The sequence below is a fragment of the Heliangelus exortis genome, chromosome 3 (genome assembly GCF_036169615.1).
Source record: "Heliangelus exortis chromosome 3, bHelExo1.hap1, whole genome shotgun sequence".
Classification (NCBI taxonomy): Eukaryota; Metazoa; Chordata; class Aves; order Apodiformes; family Trochilidae; genus Heliangelus; species Heliangelus exortis.
In genome coordinates this window covers 4,744,622-4,756,964 of record NC_092424.1, presented here as the reverse complement: position 1 = coordinate 4,756,964, position 12,343 = coordinate 4,744,622, and the positions used below count along the sequence as shown (strand labels likewise).

Below are 12,343 nucleotides of genomic sequence, written 5' to 3'. Positions count from 1 at the left end.
AATTTAGCAGGCTGAAAAACCGGAAAATGGAGCTGGGGATGACAAAGAGGAGATAATTTATGAAAAATGCTCACAGCTTGTGGGGTAGATGAAAAGACCAGATACAGCAATTACAAAATACCAGGAGACACACTATGTGGGCAAAGGGCGTGTCCAAGTCCTTCAAGCATTTTAACAGGTAAAATCCCAGTTACCATTCCTCCCAATAGTTTTCAGTGAGCAGAAGCAGGTGTCTGCTCCAAAGATCACTAGGAGATACATCAGATAAATGGTGCATCTGGCATAGCATGAAAGGCAGACATTTAAGGTCTAGTGATCCTCAGCTTACATCCTTTGTGACTTCCAGGGGAGGAGGTGGAGAAGTCTTTTCTGCTAGAAAGAAAATTCTATCAGTGGGATGTCACAGCACAGAACAAGAGCAGAAATTCAGAGGTTATTATGGGGCCCAGGTTATTCCTCACCTTCACTTCTCTCATGTGTGCCAGACTTAAGAGTGAAATTCATTTTATGCAGACGTGATCCAAGTAAGGCTTCATCATCTGCCACATAATCCCACAGATAAAGAGTTAAATACAGCTTTGGGCCAGGTGTGAACCACCAGAAGTACATGAATTTGCATTTTGATTATACTTGCTATAGTTTTGTGAACTAAAACAAATGACTTCTCTAAGCTTTGTGAATCCTCCTGTGAATTAAAATGTTCTGTATTTCAACTCCAGACTTTGGTCAGCAGAGCAATGCTCTACCATAGGCCTACAGAATAATCTGGGATTGTTTGCTGTCATTCTGCTATTTCAAAATGAATGCCTGAAAAACAAGAGCTGAGAGGTGTGAGGTAGTAGGGGAGTTTAGATTCTATTGGCACAAGTTGAAAAGTATCTAAACAGTTGAATAGCCACTTACCAAAGTTCTATGCTTGAGGAAGACATCTCCCTGGGGTTCTTGACAGTATGGCATCTCCATTCTCTTGTATTTCAGGAAGGAATTTAGAACAAGCTCAGAGGGAAAGCAATTTAAGGAAAAGCCCTGAGAATTGTTATGGGCAATGAAAAACACATCATAGTGAAAAACTCTGAGCACACTTCCTATTTCCTTCAGAATAGAACTGACTGAGGAGGAACACAGCTACAGTCTGTAAGTACCAGCACTGAGCACACAGCATGAATGGACTTTTCAGAAGAGTGGACAAAAGGATAACAACATGCATTAACTGAAAGGAGGACAGCTCATCCTAGGAATAAGGCTCATATTTTTCCCACTGCAGGTAATTGAAACAATTTACCAAGGACTTCAGTGAATTTTCAATCAATGAGAATTCATATAGACTGACTGGAAATTTTTCTAGAAGACACCTAGTTGAAACAAAAATCAGTTCATGGAAGTTCAATAGTGTGTCATATACAGGAGGTCAGACTAGATTATCACAAATGGGCCTTTAAATCTTTAAAGTCTAAGATTTTATGAGAGATTGAAAAGATATTAACAAATTTTCTTCTGGTAGAATGTCCTTAACAAAGATCAATTTCTCTATCAATGGATTTTTCGTATTTTCCATCCCTGTCTTAAGACTTTTCCAAATACATTAGATTAGTGCAGTGAGATCAATATTGATTCCATAGTGTCTTCTCTTTTTCAGCCTGCCCTGGTTATTGAAAGATCTAGTTTAAATATATGCAGTCTTTTAATTCCATTTGAGAAACAACCCATCCAATTACATTTCCTTAAGGCATCTTAAATTGAAAGTCTTAATGAACGTGGTAATACTGCCAACCAAGAAATGCTCAAACTGTAAAACTTCATAAAAATTAGCTCTGAACATTTTTCTATCAAGAGCTAAGTATTTTTACAAAATTATTGTGTTTGCAGCTTCTAATTTCAGATTTTTCTGAGTTAGTCGAGTGCAAAAGTTCTGGTTGGATCGTGTGAAAAATAATCTTCTCATGCTCTAACAGCTCTGCTGATTTTCTTTCATTTTTCAAATACCCCAAACTTGTCATGTGCTAAAAACTGAGTCTGGAAAATGTCAGTCTCAGAAAACATGCTTGTCAAAATAATAGCAGCAAAAAAAAATGAGAGGAGTGGTTATATTAAAAACTGAACTCTGTGATAATTATAATGGTATTTTGGTGCATAATATCAGTTTGCCCAACCTAAGATGCAGGCATTATGAGACCTGCAGCAGAAGCTGCCCAGGAGATGTGCTGAAGCAGCCTGTCTCTGTCTTTCTTCCCTGGCTGACTTCATTCACATGCCCCATCATGCCAATTTACTCCAGACTTTTTCCCTCCCAGCCCAGCAGAGTTGGATGTTGCAAGCTATTTACAGCAAGGAGATTCCCTTTCTGGGTGAACTTTCTGTTACCTGGCAGGAGAAATTCCCTGGGAATGAATGCAGTCTCAGTGCCTGTGAAACAGCTAAGGGATTAGAGATGTCTTTTCAAGTCACTGAAGGTTTCTGATAAAGAGACCAGCAGCAGTCTGCCAGAAATGTGGAAGAGTACTGACGTTGTAAAAGACTCTGGGAAAAATTTTTGCAAATAAAACTAAATCTAGATGTTAGATATTGAATATTATTGACCCAGTCCCAGTAGGAGTGATGTATGTGATGGGTGTAAATTTGACAGGCTTCACACAACCCACCCCACACTGCTGCAAGGTGGTGATGTGTTACCCAGTGTGACAATGCATAGTAGAGAATTCAGACTGGGAATATCCAGGGTACAGTTTGATCAGCATGATGGAAGAGAAAATCACCTTTTTCTTGCCTGTTTGCTTCTCTTTTTCATGTCTCTCCTCTTAAGGTCCATTGAAAGACCCTCAGGTGGAACCTGTGGTTGAAATCAAGCCAGGAAATCCCTGTCTCACTCCCACCAGAAGGAAATCATTTGGTTTCTTTCTAAAAACTCCTCAGCAGAGGAGGGGCTACAGCTGCATTGCTTTGCCATAGTCTTACCCTTAGAAATAGATGTGGCCACCTCCAGACCCCCAGGTTCTGTTTCCAGTTCCTGGCATGTCACAAGTGAAATAGTTGGGGAATTAGTGAAATAGTTTGGAATTAAAAGAATGGCTTCTTTCCACAGTGAATGGAAGCCAAAATGGCTGTGAATCTCATTTCAGCATCTAGCAGAAAAACTGTCAGCCTGGTTATAGTAAAGATGATAATATTATGTTGTTTAATCTTATCTGGATATGTCCCCTCCAGTGGTTTCCTGCTGGTAAACCACAGAGAAGAGAGGCAGTAGAAAGTGAACTAGAGGAAGTGAGATGAAATATAGTATGCTCCTTTGGTTAATAGGGGATTCATGTGAAGGATATTGCTAATTAAAACCAATAGTGTTTTCCTCCATCTGGGCTTTCAAAACCAGTTTCAGAGGATACAGAGGATGTTTTGTTTCACTGAATTGCTCATAGTTTAGGGAAGCCACTGGGATTAAATATGAGCATTGTGGTAAACTGGGCTTGTGCTTTAAGAACAACATGTGAAATAGGCACTTTACAGATTTTGAATACATGGTTTCACCCACATGATGTCCAAATGAAAGGGCAGCTTGGGGTTAGAAGAGCAAAAGCCACTCTCAGCCTTCTCTGAGGTACAAGAAACTGCCAAACAGCTGTGGTTACAGGAATAAGAGCTCTTGTGTCCCCAGGCTATGTGTGTGTGGCTCAAGGGCTGCTGGATCTAGAGAAGGATCAAGTCCAAGGATTTGCCTGCAGTGCTGACCTTCACACCAGCCTGTAGATTCCACAGTGATTCACAGGGAGAGTCTGAAGCCAGCAGCTGCCTCCCTGCTACAGGTCACAGCTTTCCTCTGTTGTGATCAGAGGGTTGGTCCAAAAGCCTATCCAGAATTCCCTTGGAGAACACCTGACCTCCTTAACTGCACCAGGAAATATTGAGCAAGGTCAGCAAAAAGATTTGTGAATGAGATGACATCTTTATGGATGGGTGAGATCTTGTGCTCAGCACAATCTTACTTCACCTGGATTCTAGGCTTGTGCCCAAGGCTGAGGAAATAAACATAAACTGTCTCCAGCTTGCCTATTCATGAGTGCCTTGTGTCAGCAAAACGTGCCTCATCATGTGGCTACTGGATATTTTCTCCACCTCCTGCACCACTTCCAAGGGTCCCACTTTAACCCACTTCCCCAACAACGAATGGAAATGTCCACTTTTGTTGTTGGAGTTGTCTTCACGTCACTGGAAACAAACAGTCTGTAGGAGATGTTGGAATAACTCCCTGTGTATTAGCAGTGTCTGAAGACTGGCTTAAATGTGGCTGTTGTGGGTGCTTTGAAATTAAATATGAAGAGGAGAAATGAGGGGAAGATACTGCAGGAAAAAAGCTGGCACCTCTCTTAATCAGAGCTGTCCAAGCTGTGGCCTGTGGGATTTCTGTCTAGCTTCTGTGTGTATGTTGTCTGGTCCAAAGCTGAACTGTTGTAATATCTTCTGGGTCCATGTTGTCACAGGCTGGACTGACCTGCTTTGATCCCAAATCTTCAGCGAGTGAGACAATTCAAGTAAAATATGTGCATCTGGGAACCTGAAGGAAAAATGAGTCTCTTCCTTTCTCCCCACCCTTTTCAATTACGTGTTCATTTTTATCAGTTTAAAGTCTGGGCAGGGGGTTCTTCTTACCTCATTTTCTCTTGTGCTCTTGAACAGCCCTTTACATTGCAAGAAGCTCCTGTTCACCTCTTTTCACCTGTGTTCTGGTTTCTGGCCCTTGTTCTTCTCTTGTTGACTCCCTGAGGGTACACAGATGGTAGCCTGGAAGCCAAAAGGAATGATACTGGAGGAGTGAGAGAGGGAAAAAAAAAACAGTAAGAGAGGGAAAAAAAGTAAGTATGAAAAAAAAGACAAAAGCAGTGATCACAGAAAGCCTCCAGACTCTCCTAACAGCAAAATCTGAATACGTATCAGTGTGCTGGATCTTGTCAAGATGGAGGGAATGTATAATTTTGGGGATGCAACCTAAACAACATTTAGCTTGTTGGCTGTAAACATTTAGACCTTTTAAATAAGGAATCATAGCTCCATCATGAAGTATGTCCTGTCAGCTGAGAAATCTGTTTTGTTCAGAGGCAGGGCCATAGTCAGTCTGCTCTTTCCTGGTGCAGAGCAGAATGCTGAAGGGTTTCTTATCTCCAGGTAAAGCCCCTCTTACACAGGCTGTGGGCACAGTCTGCAGAGAATTGCATTCACCTGGTGTGCAGGAAGGAGTTAATCTCATTGCTGCAGGCCGGTAGGGATCGACTGTCGTTTTTTCAGAGGGTAAGGAAACGCCGTCACTTCGAGGTAACTTCAGTCAGAATTTTTTTTAAGCATAGCGTTCTTTCGGTGCAACACCGAAATATTCTTGGGAAAAAGCTAATTTGCATCCCAAGCGCTTTATAAAACAAGCTTTTAAAAGAAACCACGCTAACTAAATGGGGAATACTGTCCTCAGCGGAGGCGATACCACAGCGCTGCTACCTCAAGCGCTGCTACCTCAGCGCTGCTACCTCAGCGCTGTTACCTCAGCGCTGTTACCTCAGCACAGGGCGCTATCAGCTCCCTCAATTTTCTCACCAAACGTAGCCGGGCTTGTCAAAAAGTCCCCAAAAACAGCCCCCGCCGCAGCCGTGGGGTCCTTACTGAGCAAGCAGGGGTGGCAAAGCGGGGGGGGAGCGCAGGGAACCGGCACCAGCACCGGCACCGGCACCGGCACCGTCATCGCGGCCGCCGGGGACACCTGGTGGCGGGCAGGGACCGCGGGCAGCGCCCGCCGGGGAGGGAACGGGGCTGGCCCACAGGGTCCGGGGATGAAATCGGGAAGGATTGGGAAGGGTTCTTGCTGAAGGAGATGCTGGGAGAGTATGGAGCAGTTGCCACAGGGGCTGAGCTTAACGGGAAGGGAGGCAGTTCGTCCTTAGAGTGAAAAAGGGGCTCCGTGAAATAAGCATCCAGAGTGCCAGTCCGGAGAACTGGGCCGGCAGAGAAACCCGAGACCGGTACTGCCTGCCACACACTGCGCACTTGCGCCTCTCCCGATTCCCTCTCTCCCCGCTGACATTTCCTGGGATAGTTTTAAAAGGAACGAACCTTCCGGGGAGGACACTGTAAGGTGATTACAATGGGAAAATACAACTGACTCTTTCACTTGCAGTGTTTTGTTTGGTTGTTTTTTTTTTCTGAGTCTTCTTGTAAAGACAGTATTATTCCAGCATTATTCTTGCTTCAGTAGAGAGATACTGCTGCCTAGCTGGACTAGAGATTTTTAGTGGACATTATGATCTTAAAAAATACTATTTTAATGAAAAAAGTCACCCAGACACTAATGAACGTCATGTTTGCCAGTGCTTTTAAATGTTGACACCTTAAAGTCTGTTTTAATAAGTCTGCCTGAACCTATGCTTGAATTTATGATTGTGAACTGTATTTCTTGATTTAAGATGTATATTAAAGCAATAGTTAAGCATAATAAATGAAAATGCGGTCTGCCCTGGCTGGTTGGGATCTTTGACATAGACAAGGAGGCTCCTTTCCACTAAAGCCTTCTGCTCTGTTTCTAGCAAAGGGCAGCAAGTGAGGAGAAGTTTACACGGCAGCAGAATACCTGTAAATGTCAACTTGCAGCCTGCTCTCCAGAGCTGAGCAAACTTGTACAACCAGAAAGTTACATACCCACCAGAGGTGGGCACGGATGGAGAGGAAAGCAGGAGGGAGAATACAAGAGAAAAAAAAAAAAAAAGCCAACAGAATCCTGGGTTGTTTCTTCCAGGCTCTGTAGGAGCAGACTTTATTCCAGTGATGTTGCAGGCCTCATAATTTGGGGTAGCAGTTGGGAGCAGCTACATCAGTCCTGATAAGATCTTTTATTTTGTGTGTGATTGCAGATATGGCTCCTTGCAGAACTGGCCCGCAGAGTAGAAATAGGGAAATTCAAATTTCAAAACCAGACTTGGGTTTGCTTACCGGAAAGCGTGGAGGAGGTGGAGGAAATGTGGATACCTTGCCATGGCTTATTTGGCAGGCAAACTAAACATGTTCGGGGCTGTACAACACAAGAGGGAAAACACCGCAGCTCCTCATCATCTACAGCTTCAGAGCCCTACGCAGGAGGCAGAGCACACAGGGAGATCCCAAGGACTCCACTGCCCTGCGTTTCTTCGCTACAGGTATCTCTCGTTTGCAGCTATAGGGATGGGAACCCGAGCCCGCAGGGTTTGGCTGAGGCAATGCAGAGCCTGACAGGATGGAGCAGGGACTCGGTCACCGCGCTGCTCGCCAACCCCGGGGCTCCCGAAGGAAGGAGCCGGGGGAGCGGGCGGTGGAGAGTCAGGGGCCGGAGCTGAGAGGCCGGGACAGCCGAGATGGGTCGGATGGCGTTGTCCAGGGTCTTGAAAGCGGGGAGCAGAGGCCATGCCGCCCCGCTGCACCCGCACCGCTCTGCCTGAGAACGGCAGCGGCGGAGATGGGGAGGGCGATCCGGGTGAGGGACTGGGGCAGCCTGCGCTCACCGGCTGGTTGCGGGGTAGGGCTCTTCCCGTGGCCCCGTGCTCTGCCCTCTCTCCACCCCACCTGTTGCTCGCTGCCGCTCACAAACTCGCAGCCGGTCCCACACCCGCGATCCCCTCCCAAGAGCTCCGCCGCCGCGACGGACGAAGCGGGTGGGAAGGGGGACACTGACGGGGGGGGGGGGGGGGGGGGGGGGCAGGCGGTGGTCAGGCCGCTGGGCGGGGCCTGGTGTTTTGGTTGATCGACAGCACGATTGGCCAATGGGGAGTTGGCATTCCCCCGGGGCCGGGCTGGAGTAGCCAATGGGAGGCGGGGCCGGCGGGAGGGGTGGGGCTTGGGGGTGTGCGAGGGAAGGCGAGAGCGTGTGTGTGAGTGACTGTGTGAGTGTCTGTGTGTGTGTGAGTGTTGTGTGTGTGTGTCTGAGTGTTGTGTGTGTGAGTGTCGTGTGTGTCGGTGCAGCCCCCGCCCCTCCCTCCGCCTCTCCTCCCCGTCCGGCGGCTGAGGCTCACTCCAGACCCAGCGTCGGGCAGAGCGGGAGGAAGGAGGTGGTGGGGGACGACGAGAAGAGGAGAAGGAGAAGGAGGAGGAGGAGCAGCGCCAACCTCTCCCCCTTCCCCGCCCTCCTTCCCCCCCACCTCCCGCCCCCCTCCAATCCCCCCCTCGTCCCCTGCGGTTCCGTTAACGGCACCGGCCCCCCGCGCGCGGCGTGTCCCGCGGGGAGGAGCGCGCGCGCCGCTGGCGGGGAGCGGAGCCGAACCGAACCGAACCTGTGCGTGTGTGTGCGCGCAGGGCGGGCGGGAACAGGGGGGTGGGGGGGGAAAGAAGCCATGGGGGTCCCGCGGATCGAGGAGCAGCCGGAGCGTGGGCAGCGCCAGCGTCAGGTGAGGAGCGGTTTCTGCCCCGCGGCAGGGGTGGGGGGGTCGGTCGGGTGGCCGGGGGACTGTGGATGTACGAGAGAGCTTTTACTGCCGGGAGCAGTTCGGGAGCCTCCTCAGGTGCCGCTGGGACACCCACCTCCCATTTGCTCCCATAGCAGAGGACGTCTCGGCTTCTCCGGGCTCCGCGGAGGGACGGAGGGCTGCGGGGGTGAGCGGCGAGGAGCCCCGGGACCCTTTCCCCACCAGCAGCACCCTGAGTCCTCGCCTCAGCCGCCACCCTGTCCCCGCCTGTATTATCCGTGGGGTTGGGATTGATCTGCTGGGTGCATCGGGGTGGTGGGGTGGGCTGTCACCTGCAGGGCAGCTCTCTGTCCCCCTCCCCGCTTTTCCCCTCGGAATCCCACCCGGGGGATGGTGGCAATCGCGGGGAAGTCGGAGATCTCTGGGGTCGAGCTGTTTTTCAGAGCGGAGACGGTGCGAATAGGGAGGAGGTGGGGGGGGGGTTGGGGTGCGCCAGGCATTTTGGGGTAGGAGAGGGAAAGTCTTCCCGCCGGGCAGTTTCCTTAAGGCATTTTAATGCTTTTTATTTCGTTCCGGTGGACGAGGCTCAACCTGTATCCATTTGCACTCTTTGTTATCTCGGGCTACTCTGGGTACGTGTCCAGCCGTCCGTTCTCTAAACTTAGGATGTGATTTCCTTAAACCGTAGCCGGCTCAGACCAATTTGGGGTTAGGTTTCGTCTCCCTGGCTCTGTACCTCCTCCTTGGGGCTCCTCAAGCCTTCTTCTGAGCTGGTGTCTGTCCCTCCGAGCGGGGAAGTCGCCTTCCCCAGTCGTGACAAAGACGAGCTCTGAAGTTGACAAATTTCAGCAGTGGCTATCGCCCTTCCCCAAGGTGCTCGGTATAAACTACCTTGCTTTTTGCTGCTGGATTATTTTCATAACGCATGAATAGTTTGGAATGTTTGCTTTCAGCCTGGCTTTTCTAGAGGGAAACGCGTTGTTTTTTGTTTTTTGGGTTTTTTTTTTTTTTTTTCATGATGCAGAAGACATGCAAAGTTAGAATTGCACATGTAAATCCGCCGAGCTCTTTTGTGCGCAGTTTTCACTTCTAAAAGTTAACGCTAGATGGCTTTCTTATATCAGATATCCATTCGAGAAGCAAAACCGTGGAATCTGTCTCTGCAGCCTACTATTTCTGGATTTGTCTATTTTTTCCCTCGCACGAATAGTTAACTGCTGCCTTGGTCAGTTCTGCACTGATTAGACCAGAGCAGGCTTTGAAGTTTGTGTTCTAGCTGACAGAATTCATTGTTTTGATAAGCTCATCTTTCAGTTTATAAATGTTATTTTATATACCGACTACCAATATCTAAAGGAAGTTTGTTTAGTTGGAAGGTAGCTCTGCAAAATATTTAGGTTGCTTTAAAGGAAGGCAGCTGGACAGGGAGAGGTTTTTGCAAACAGGAAAAAAGCCTGCAAAGATTTAGTCTCAGTTGCTACTTAGTTTGATGGACTTAGTTTAAAAAGGATTGTAGTGCATTACTATTGTTCAGCTATTTTTTCCCAGATTGTGTACCTAATTATTGTAGACTGAAGCATTTTGGAGTTGGATTCAGACTCATAGTGCATCACAGTCTGCTGGATTAATAAGGATGATGCCTCATTAATGTATTTTTTTGTGGTTTTCCAAAACTTTGCCTGTTGTCAGTATTATGTGCTATTTGTTCCCTAGCTGCTTCTTTGGTAGGCAGCTCAGAAATGCTTCAATCTTAAATTTGATCTTTGAAATATTTTTTATTATTAATGCAAAAATGTTTCAGTCTTTAGGAGCTATAATGCATTAGGGATATTTAAACATCACTTAGGCTCTGCAACAGTTGATTTATAATTTATGTAGCAATCATATGAAGCCAGATTTCAGAGAGGTCTCTGAATGTATTGTCTTGGTTTTTCATGCCCAATGGGTTAATTTACCAGATCATGTAACAAGGAATACTAAGTTGTAAGGATGCCAAGATTTTTCACCAATTTTATTGGATCAATTGAAGATTGGGTCATTCATAAATGTCAAGGGGATAATCTGAAACCTAGAACTAAACAAGACCTCATTATTATTTCTCATTATTATATATTTTTTCTAGCTGTTACTTGCTTACTTTGCAAATCAGAGTATTTATAAACTTTTCTGTTCTATTTTCCTGAGAGAAAGGTAATATGCAGACATTTCCTGACATACCATTACTCAAGTGCATTGTGAAATACTCTTGCAAATGAGGAGAGGCAAATGAGGAACTGAGCAAAGCAGTGGTCAAACAGGCAAAACCATTTCTTTCTTTCACTGTTTGCCCTTTACAAGTGACCCGAGGCTGTTTGTTTTTTTCACTTGGAGCTTCAGCTTGGACCTGATAGCCAGACATTGCACCTAAGCTTTTTCTGTGCAGATCAGCAGTTCCAACTGCAGGAGAAAGTAAGTATTTTCTCCTTGCCTTGAATCAAGATTTTATTTAGATGGTTGGGTGTTTTCAGTAGGTTCATCCCTTTTGCTGATGAGTGATCTAGTTTAGTAATATTGAGTGAGAAATGCTGTGTTATTATGAAAATAGAAGATAAGTTACAGATTGTGGAAAGAGGGTGGGGCACTGGGTTATCTGGTTTCTCACATTAGTCATCCCAGAGTACCAACAGTGGCTGTATTGACAGCTTGACATGAAATCATGCTTGAATGAATGCTCTTTTTCCATGCAGTTTTTGCTTTGCAATATAAAACACTTTGCAGTTTAAAAATGGTTGGGCAAGCTGGGTTGTGAAACAGTGAAGTAAAGAGGGGATGGCTTCTTATTTTATGTAGTGCAATGTTGTACTTGGTAGAAATTTGTTAGGTGGCTTAATTTATAGCAGATTCTTTAAAACATTGCCTCTTTCAAAGTTAAGACAAACTTCTGTTTAGCTCTTTATTTTTAAGGGAATTTTCATCCTTTTATAATCTGAGCAGTTCAGGAAGTTTAGGGTCTTTTTCTATCCTGTTTTGTTTGGGTTTTTTTCTACATAAGTTATCTTGGGCAAAAACTGGGGACTTTCTACAAAATCCAAGAATCCAACAACAATTAATGAGGACTGTTATTATGTGTAGGATTTCTGTTATTATGGGTAGGACTGTAGGATTTATATCTATATATATAGGATTTATATACTGTAGGATTTATATCTAATAGATTGAAAAGTATATTTCACATAATTCTTTTTTAATTCTGAAAGTACTATTTTTTTCACAGATCACATTAAAAATTACATTAATTCCTCATGACATTCAGTGATGATGCTGTATGACTGGTTAGATTTTTGAGATTTGCTGAGACTTCACATGAATAGCTGTCTTACCTTTTTTAGTCTATTGTGAAAGAGCATATTTAATGTTAAACATCTGATGTATTCTGACAGAAGTAAATGAGAGACCCTGTCTTCCTTTGTAGTAAAGCACTGACCCCAGATTTAAAGCCATTTTCAGGCATAACTGAATGAACTGATGATTGAGGAGGATTATTATAATTGGTGATACTCTTGTTTTTAGCTGGAAACAGGGCAGCACTAGGCAGAAATGTCATTGTGATTATTTTGCACCCTGGTTCTGGCTAGAAGATATGTAGACTCTTGTTTGGATCATGGCAGTTTACTTACATCAGCAGTTAGCTACTCAGGATTTGTAGGTTGATTTTTCTGGTTTTCTGCAACTTTTAAATAGTGATCAGATCACACATAATTCAAGGTTTTGTTTAAAAAAACCTCTGGAATCCTTATGGAATAATGTTCTGAACGCAGAGTTAATGCAAGCAGCTGATGTTGCATCTTCTGTATCTGTAAGCAAACAGCTTTATTTGATCTGAGGCTTGTAAAACATTTTAAGAGCAGACATTTGCAACGAAGTAGGCGTTTGTTTTAATTGCTGTTAATTGAGGATTTTCTCTT

At 45.4% G+C, this 12,343-nt stretch overlaps 1 protein-coding gene and 2 long non-coding RNA genes across 11 annotated transcripts in view; 1 reads left to right on the top strand and 2 right to left on the bottom strand.

The window, feature by feature from the left end:
* Positions 1–404: 404 nt before the first annotated feature.
* LOC139793976 (uncharacterized) lies at positions 405–6,694 on the bottom strand. The gene is made up of 3 exons (XR_011724894.1): positions 5,572–6,694; positions 4,639–4,792; positions 405–1,026 (listed from the first exon to the last, which is right to left on the bottom strand). It is a non-coding gene; the product is annotated as an uncharacterized lncRNA (long non-coding RNA).
* Positions 6,695–6,750: 56 nt separating this feature from the next.
* Positions 6,751–7,649, bottom strand: LOC139793977 (uncharacterized). The gene is made up of 2 exons (XR_011724895.1): positions 7,564–7,649; positions 6,751–7,093 (listed from the first exon to the last, which is right to left on the bottom strand). It is a non-coding gene; the product is annotated as an uncharacterized lncRNA (long non-coding RNA).
* The window catches only part of SIPA1L2 (signal induced proliferation associated 1 like 2), a 119,594-nt gene continuing 114,341 nt past the window's right edge, over positions 7,091–12,343 (top strand). For 7 of the 9 annotated variants that reach the window (XM_071738977.1, XM_071738975.1, XM_071738976.1 and 4 more), the window contains exon 1: positions 7,913–8,381. The gene's annotated coding sequence lies outside the window, so the exon portion shown is untranslated. Of the gene's footprint in view, positions 7,161–7,912; positions 8,382–10,827; positions 10,848–12,343 lie in introns of those variants that run through there. The other 2 variants (XM_071738972.1, XM_071738973.1) reach the window with 2 other exon arrangements.